Source organism: Labeo rohita, chromosome 20 (assembly GCF_022985175.1).
Source record: "Labeo rohita strain BAU-BD-2019 chromosome 20, IGBB_LRoh.1.0, whole genome shotgun sequence".
NCBI lineage: Eukaryota > Metazoa > Chordata > Actinopteri > Cypriniformes > Cyprinidae > Labeo > Labeo rohita.
The window spans coordinates 11,027,665-11,037,774 of NC_066888.1; positions in this window are offsets into that span (position 1 = coordinate 11,027,665).

Below are 10,110 nucleotides of genomic sequence, written 5' to 3' on the forward strand. Positions count from 1 at the left end.
GTGCAATAAAATGATATTGAAATGTTTCACCATTTTTATCTCTCCGCTTGGAGTATTTCTCACAGCGAGTGTCATGGCGGACGCCCAAATCAACCATATTATAAATAAAACTGTTTTTGTCTCACAGAGTGCAGTTTTAAGAGTTTTTAGGTGACATTGTACTTATTTAGACTGCAAATATGTGGTTTGTTATTAAAGATAATAATGTCTGTTTGAAAATTTCCTTTGACATTGATGGAGATGGGAGCTCCAGGGCGTCAGTGGCCATTCAGCGCTCATGAACAAGCTGAGGGCAGCCTTAAAGGGATTGTTCACCCAAAAATGAAAATTAGCTCATTATTTACTCACCCTCCAGGCATCCTAGGTATATATGACTTCCTTCTTTCAGAAGAAACCAATCGGAGTTATATTAAAAATTATCCCGGCACTTTCAAGCTTTATAATGGCATGGGTGTGTGTTTCCCTTCATCATTCCGAAACAAGTCCAATAAAGTGCATCCATCCATAATAAAAAGTGCCTCACATGGCCCCGGGGGGTTAATAAAGTCCTCCTGTAGTGAATTGATGCATTTTTGTAAGAAAAATATCCATATTTAAAATGTAAGAATAACTTTAATCTAGTTTGCACCAACTGGTCGAACATGGAAGCAGCTCTGGCGGATGACATCGGATGTTCGCGTTGCGCCGGTGAGTCTCGCACAAACCGCTTGTTTACAGGTGCAAAGTAAGCAAAGTTTACTTAATTTAGCAAAAGAAAACCAGCCTCCTTTTGGCTTATATCAAAATCCGCTGTCTTCTTTTATTTACAAATCCTCATTTTAAACTTCTAATTCAGGACGTGTTCACGATTGTATTTGCATTCGTTACTTCTGAGTGGCGCATACCCGCCCGGAAAGACTTCCATGTACTACCAGTTGGGGCAAGCCAAGTGATTATTATGTTTTAAATATAGATATTGTTCTTACAAAAATGCATCGAATCGCTACAGGAGGCCTTTATTCACCCCCGGAGCTTTGTGAGACACTTTTTATTATGGATGGATGCACTTTGTTGGACTTTTTTTGACTGATGAAGAGAAACACCCGCCCATGCCTTTCTAAAGCTTGCAAGTGCCAGGATCATTTTTAATATAACTCTGATTGGAAGTCATATACACCAAGAATGCCTGGAGGGTAAGTAAATAATGGGCTAATTTTTATTTTTGGGTGGTCTATCCCTTTAACTCGACCAGATCCTCTGGAAATTGCCTCTGGTTCTGATGTGTCTATAGTGGTTAAACATGAGACATAATTAGTTTGGGGAAAATCTAACGGCAGTCTTTGGTCTCATTAATCTATTTTGTTCCAGAGAAAATAGAATTGGCTGAGGGAAAAATCACATCACGTTATTTTATATAACTTCAATGCTGTATATCAGAGTGCTGGTTTTGTACTTTTGACTTTTTTTTACTTTATGATGGCTGTTGTTGTTTATTAAATAATATTATTCAAAAAATAATATTTTAAAGACTACATTGTAAAAAACTACTGTGAATTTAATGGTAAAAAACTGTAAAAATGCTCCAGTAAAAACCTCTTATATGGTTAACATTGGTTAACAATTTACAGTGAGTAACCGTAAGTGACATTCCCAGAATTCCCTGTTACTTTTTTTTTTTTTTTTTTTTTTTTAAATTATTGAAATAACTTTCTTCTTAGTTTTTTTTTTTTTTTTTTTTTTTTTTTTTTTTTTTTAGCAGTTTTGTACATTAGGGTTGTAAGTTAAATCTAATGTTGTTAAATTAATGTTTATTGCATTATTTCAGTTTCTTGTGTGTTACCATGATGTGTTTAGTGTTTGTTATATCAGTTAATAAAATTACAGTATTTGTAAATTTAAGTGAAAACCGTAAAATGTTGCTACTGTATTTTCTACGGTAAAATTCGGGCAACCACAACTGCCACTTTTTTTTTTGTTTTTACCGTAAATATATATATTTTTTTACTATGTAGTAGTATTTAATCATAGTATTTAGTAATGGGAAACGTATGTGTGTTCGTGATGCTGATTAGTTTCATTTCTCATCACCACCTGCTTTTGGTGGTTATCAGTGTATTACAAAGGTACAAAACACATTTCAGTACTTCAATAGGTTAGTACATTAACATTATATCAGTTAATAAAATTACAGTATTTGTAAATTTAAGTGAAAACCGTAAAATGTTGCTACCGTATTTTTTACGGTAAAATTCGGGCAACCACAACTGCCACTTTTTTTTTTCTTTTTACCGTAAATAAATATATATATATATATATATATATATATATAAATATTACTATGTAGTAGTATTTAATCATAGTATTTAGTATTGGGAAACGTATGTGTGTTTGTGATGCTGATTAGTTTCATTGTTCCGCCATTAGATGGTGATAAGAGACTGTTTTCATGAGTGAGTCAGCAGTAAAGAGACTGAAACACCGTTGTAAACACAGTTGCTGTCATCGGAAATCACCCTTAACAGATGAAAGGATTGTAGACAAAGTGGACATTTAAACAAATGAAATTGAGATGAAGAATGAATGGATGCAGGTAATTACACTTGCTCATGCCATCTCTCTCTCATATTACTCTACATAATACAGTGAGCTTTTAGTACAGTAATACAATAAGCTTTCAGTGTAACAACTCAATGTTCCTTCATTACTCTAAATTGACGTTTTCGAATTAGTAACACAGGGTTGGGCTCAGATGTTAAACTGTCAAACTGAAATTTGAATCTGTGGCGGAAGGAAGTAGTTCGTACAAAAGAGGGTTTGTAAAGACACTCCCATGTTGTTTCTTATGTATCCACACACGTGCCGTCAAAATGTTGTATAAATGCAATATCACACTCATAGCCGTTCAATATGCATGCTGGCATCCAAGCGGTTTTGTTTACCACTTACTTCGATTGTACAGACAAATTGAATTTAATTGACAAACTGAGTGGAATTTTGCCATTGTGCACTGGAGAATTGCACCTCGATTTGGCACGAGAGTATGGACATTTCCAGTTAAAATGGTCCTGTAAATGTCCCCTCAGCAGGATGCTTTCAAATCCCTCAGTGGGATGGCTGGATTTGTCTATAAATCTGATTTAATCATGTTCCTCTCCATCCACCCCTAGCACAGCGAGACACATCATTTTCTTTTTACTGCCATGTGCAAACATTCAAAACCGTCTCCAATGGCCGCCGTTCATGCCAAAGAAATATCTGCTTCATTGAGATGATTTACGCAGACACTGGGAATAAAGCCGTGCGGGTTGGCAACTAACTAGCATTTTATTCTCGAAAGAAGATCTTTTTTGCGGTCCATAATAAAAATGATGCAATCGATGAAAGCCTTATTTAATGTGCTATTTCCGCCCCTAATGTCTAAAGAGTCTTCACGGCAGCAATGTGCCTTATTAAAACAGAAATGTTACCAGAAATCTTTATTGCTTTGAGACTGTGAGAGATGTTTCCCTGCATTAAAGGGAGCGAGAGGGAGGCTGGTGTGAGCTGTACTGAGGCATCATCAGATGAAGATCACATTAGCGCTCTGCTAGTTTGTACTGTCTGCTTCAGCCTGCAGGCCTCTACTGCTGTAGGCTACATGCTTTGGATAAATGCAAATGTTTAACAAGATTTTCGAGTCTCAGGTGTAAAGAAAGTGTTTATAAGCTTACATCTTGTTCTATATATTGTGCAATCCTTCACAATGCCTTATTTGCACCTGAGACTCTAAAATCTAATTGAACATTACACTATGGAGTTCAGTGGGTTTGCTTTCGTAAACAGTAAACAAGTTAGCTAACGGACAAAAAAGTGCTATGGTATGTTACATATGCCAGTGTTATTTTAGTGTCATTGATATATTATTATGATCTTTGGTAAAAAAAAAAAAAAAATAATAATTCAATTTTATTTTTCTATTTTCATTTTAGTTGTTTTTCTTTTTCTTTTTTTAAAACTTAACATAAATATTATTTATTTTTAATTATTGTATTTTCATGTTACGTTCAACCTGTTAGGAATTATGTTAATTTTCCTGCCATACAAAAAAAAAAAAAATAAATAAATAAATAAAAATAAAAAATAACAAAACAAAAAATAATAATACAAATTCTAGGTTCACCAGATCTGTGTATAAGGTTATTTAAATCACCTGTACACTGATGACTTCTGACTACATAAAAAAAAATAAATAATTAAAAAAATAAAAAATAAAATTATATATATATATATATATATATATAAATAAATAATAATAATAATAATAATAATAATAAAGTTTTTAAACGTATAATTTTTTTTTCTTAAGGCGATGGCCCTGATGTTAATTATGATGTCAAGCACCTTTTGTGTATTTCAGATGTTTTGTTTTGTATGGCCACCTGATGGCACTGTTGTTCCTTCATGCAGTTTTTGTCTAAATGCAGGGACTGCTGTGAAAAAAACTGATCAGATGTGTCATGGTATGATATATTTTCACAAATAGGTGCTATAGACTATTTATTTGATTGTGAATGAGGCTGACGTAGCACCAATGATGAAATCCAAAACCAAACTCTTCTTCCCAGCATTGTGCGTCATTCCCTGTTCCCATATTCATTATTGGATAAAATATTAAACATACACATTTTAAAAATGGAATTCTTATTACTTAACTTTATTTTATAAGAACTTCACAATTACAGTTAACATTTTTTTAAGCGAAAACAATATTTGTGTAAGTGTAGTATGGTTTTATAGATTTGATCAAATCTGTGAGGTACTGTGAGGTAACAATTTCATCCTGTCAGATGGAATTACAGACATCAGCTTGATATTAACATTTCAAAAGATGGTTAAAAATACAAAATTACTATAAATGAATGTAAAATTACCCTAAATCCATTACAGACCATTGGCTATCTTTAGATCCTGGTAATAATCTTGTTAAATGTTTTATTTTCTTCATCCTGTCAGGAATTAAGTTCATTTTCTTGCCAAAGTGAACAAAACAAAACCAGCTACAGTACATTCTTGTAAAACAAAACATAACCAGAAACTTCTTTAAATGATGAGACACAAACAAAATGTATTTATTTTTGATTTTCGTATTTTCATATGTTTCATTCATCCTGTTTGGAGTTCTGTTATTTTCCTATCACTGTGAACAAAATTATATTCTTGTAAAAAATTCTTTAAATAATGACACACCAACATTTTTTTTTTTAAACTGTAATTGTCATATTTTCATATATTATGTTTATCCTGTTTGAAATTCTGTTATTTTCCTATCATGAACAAAACAAGCCAAATAAATAAATAAAAAAACAAACAAATCAAAACAAATCAAAACCAAAAACAAAACAAAACAAAACAAAACAAAAAAACAAAACAAAACAAAACAGCATATTCTTGAAAAAAACTTTAAATGATGACACACATACACACACTATTTATTATTATTATTATTTTTTAACTTTTATATTTTCATGTTACATTTGTCCTTTTTGGAATTCTGTTATTTTCCTGTCATTGTAAACAATAAAAATATATTTAAATGATGACACACACACACAAAAAGGTTTTCAATTGTAATTTTTATATTTTCATATATTATGTTTATCCTGTTTGGAATTCTGTTATTTTCCTATTATTGTAAACAAAACAAAACAGTATATTCTTGTAAAACAAACAAACAAAAGTTCTTTAAATAATGACATACAAACAATGTTTTAATTTTCATTTTTAAATTTTCATGTTACGTTTTTCCAGTTTGAAATTCTGTTATTTTCCTTTCATTGTGAACAAAACGAGCCTAAAAACTAAATAAAACAAACAAAAAAACTGTATAATATTGTTTAAATTTAAATGATGACACACACACAAAAAAAGGTTTTTAATTGTAATTTTTATATTTTCATATATTATGTTTATCCTGTTCGGAATTCTGTTATTTTCCTATTATTGTGAACAAAACAAAACAGTATATTCTTGTAAAACAAACAAACAAACAAACAAAAATTCTTTAAATAATGACACACAAACAATGTTTTAATTTTCATTTTTGAATTTTCATGTTACGTTTTTCCAGTTCCAAATTCTGTTATTTTCCTTTCATTGTGAACAAAACGAGCCAAAAAACTAAATAAAATAAACAAACAAACAAACAAACAAAAAAAAAAACAGTATATTCTTGTAAAAAAATCTTTAAATGATGACACACACACGCACACACACACACACACACACACACACACACAAAAATACATTTTTATATTTTCATATATTATGTTTATCCTGTTTGGAATTCTGTTATTTTCCTTTCATTGTGAACAAAACGAGCCAAAAAAAAAAAAAACCCAAAACAAAAACCATTCATTTGAAATGTTACAACGCATAACAGGAATGGAAAGACTTCACCCTCTGTCTCATACACAACATGTCTCTGCCTCTCTCTTTCACCATTATTTGATCGAGTACTCACATTACAAAAGCTGTGATGGCTCTCTACCTAAGATGTGCTTAAACACATCCATTTGTTAAAATCAATAGGACTGAATAAGTTATTAAGTCATATCAATCAACAGGACATCAGTCAGAAACCAAGGTAGGGTAAGAACTTCCTCTGATGCTCTTTCAAGGCTATGGGATGATCTCTGCATGCGGTATTAGGAAGGAGAAAGGCAGTTGGCAGCACTCGGACTACTGGGTGTTCACACACCATCGTCGTACATCAGATGCTTTCCCGCTGCTCGAGAAACTCAGGGAGTTTATTACTCTCACTGGCTGTTCTTTTGTTTGTGTGTGTGACAGTGAGAGAGTGAGAGCATGCAAGTGCTTGAAGTCACAGCACAGAATCTGTTTACTTGAATGTGTGTTTTCACAATGACACTCCATGGCAAGAATCCACAGTCAGAAACAGAAACAGACAGAGAAAGAGACCAGCTTCAGTCTGTGCCGGAGAACACTGTCAACAAGGTCATGTGCAAGAATACACGTTTACTATATATCCTGCTCTTATGCTCTCCAAAGCTGCATTTCTTTATTCAAAAATCTGTTGTTTTGAATTTTTACAATTTTACAGTTACTGTAAAAAAATTACTGTTTCTATTTGAATATATTCAGTCTTCAGTGTCACATGATCCTTCAGAAATCAGTCTAATATGCTGATTTGCTACTTAAGAAATATTTCTTATCATCAATGTTGAAAACAGCTGTTTCATACTTTTGTGGGAACCGTATTTTCCCCCTAAGATTCTTTGATGAATGAAAAAAAGTTTAAAATGACAACATTTTGTAGCATTATAGATGCATTTACTAGGGACGTCACATACTCAATATAATATCAAACCGTTCGGTACGACATCCACGGTTATGAGATAAAAAGTCCCAATAATTATTATTATTATTATTTTTTAATTCAGTGGCAGAAATGGGTTTCCATAGAGTTCACATTATCCCATACTTACTACTAGTGTTGGGGAAAGTTACTTTTCAAAGTAATGTATTACAATATTGTGTTACTCCATTCAAAAGTAACTAATTGCATTACTTAGTTACTTTTTGTAGAAAATAATGGATTACATTACTTTTGCATTACTTTTTGTCACCTGAGCTGGGCTTGCTTATTCATTTTTAATAACAAAAAACCCAAAAGTGAATTTTTTTTGGCAACGGTAAAGGCCCTTTCATACAGAAAGTGAAAGCCTTAGCCTGAAGGAAGTGCCTTGGCACCTCACTCCCAATTTCTCTCAACACAGGGGCGAGAGAGGTGTCAGTAAATAAATGGAAAAACAAAGTAACTTGCGATACTTATCTGAAAAAGTAACATAGATCATTTCTTGTACTTTTAAAAGAAATGCATTACTTTTCTAGTTACTTTTCTGCTTATGTAACTCTTGTAATGCATTACCCCAACACTGCTTAAGAATAAGCCCCAACTCTAATGAAAAACCATTCACATTTGTAAAATTACCAAGCATTTGTTACATTTATGAATTGATTTTACAAGTGGATGGAATCCCCAAAAGTCCCCAAAAGAGGTTTTGTCAGATTTATGTAACTTCTAGGGACAGATTTTTGTCCTCACTATAGTAATAAGTAAGCTCGCACATACATACAGAGATGAGCCCAAATTCACTCCTGTAAACACTAGCACTAGGACAGCATTAGACAGGCCTTCAGGGACGCATCTCAGAAAATACACTGCAAATACTAAAGTGTATTTAAACAGCATAGCCTTAAACCTGGCGATTCACTTGGAAACAGCACAGGTTGGGTCTACTTTGGAAACCGTGTGCGAGTCTATATGTGCACTTAAAAGTTAAATCATCACAATCTGTCCCTTTTTTTCCAGAGTCTGATGGAGTCTGATTTGTCTGAGAGACAAATGGCAGAGCAAATCAGTAGATGAGCAAGTTTCATCACTTAGAAAATCAGTGTGAGAAAAATGTCAAACATTTAAATCGGCAGGGCACAGCTAGCCTTCATCAGAAGGACCCTATACAATCACAATCAAATATACAGCGAGGTACAAAAGTTGGACCACGGAAATATGGGATTCAGGCATTAATTTAAACCTTTAAAAAGGAAGTATTAGGCTACCGAAAGTGTTTAAACATTACAATAAGACACATTATGTTATGCAATTACATTTTTACATAGTTGCTTATCAAATAAGCATATTTACACACAGAAAAATAGGGTTTTCAAATTGTACCTTTTGGGGTACAACAGCTTGTTGCTGAAGCAGTACCTTTAGAAGGACATCTTTGTATCTTTTTTTACCCCTAATATGTACATATTAGTACCTTAAGGGTACGTGTTGCTACTCTAAGGTACTAATATGCATCTATTAGGCGTAAAAAAGGTACAAAGATCCTTTTAAGGGTACTGCTCAAGTGACAAGCTGTTGTACCCCAAAAGGTACATTTTTAAACCTCTATTTTCCTGTGTGTATGACATTGATCATGTGACTCTTTGTGTAGTGAATCAGATGTTTTTGCTTACTGATGGTCTTTAGATCATCTCAAATCATGCTGGAGAACAGTGGAGATCATCAAGTCGAGCTCAAATGCTGCATGGTGCCATCAAAATAATTAATTTGATCATTTTAACTTTTCACTCAAATGTTATGATGATAGTGTAATTTATCATGGGAAAAAATTAACTGCATGGTGGAGAAGTTTTGTCCTTGTTCAACATATTGGGGATATTGATAATAAACCATCTATTGATTGATTGATTCTTTCTTCAGTCTAAAAGAAATTTCGGTTTTTGAGGAAAACGTTACAAGAATTTTCTCCATATAGTGGACTTCAGTGGGGATCAATGGGTGGAAGGTCTAATTACAGTTTCAATGCAGCTTCAAAGGGCTCTACACGATCCCAGCTGAGGAATAAGGGTCTTATTCAGCAAAACGACTGGCCATTTTCTAAAACAAAATACAAATTTATACTTTTTAACCAGAAATGCTCATCTTGCACTAGTTCACATTCACGCATGTACCTCGGTTCAAAAACGTAGGGTAGATTGGTGTGTTTCTTTCTTCAGTCAATAAGAAATTATGTTTCTTGAGGAAGACATTTTAGGAATTATCTCCATAGTGGACTTCAATGGTGCTCCAAGTTTGAACTTTCAAAGCTGAGAAAGAAGGGTCTTATCTAGTGAAACGATCGGTCATTTTCGAAACAAATTCACACTTTATACACTTTTTAACCTCAAATGCTTGTCTTGTCTCTGCGATGTGCATGTGTAGTTTGTGTAATCTGGGTCAGTACAGTTAGGCTATGTCGAAAAACTCCCGTCTTATTTTCTTCTTCAACGTCAAAATTGTCCCACTTTGTAAGCACTGGATCAGTATGTCTGCAGCGATGTAGGATGATTTTAAAGAAAAGAAGAAAATGAGATGGGAGGTTTTTTTTGACATACATTGTTTTTTGAGTTCACAAGACGAGCATTTGAGGTTAAAAAGTATATAAATTGTACATTTGTTTTGAAAATGGTCGATCGTTTTGCTAGATAAGACCCTTTATAGTCGGCTGGGATCATTTAGAGCCATTTGAATCTGCATTTAAACTGCATTTTGGAAGTTCAAACGTGGGGCACCATTAAAGT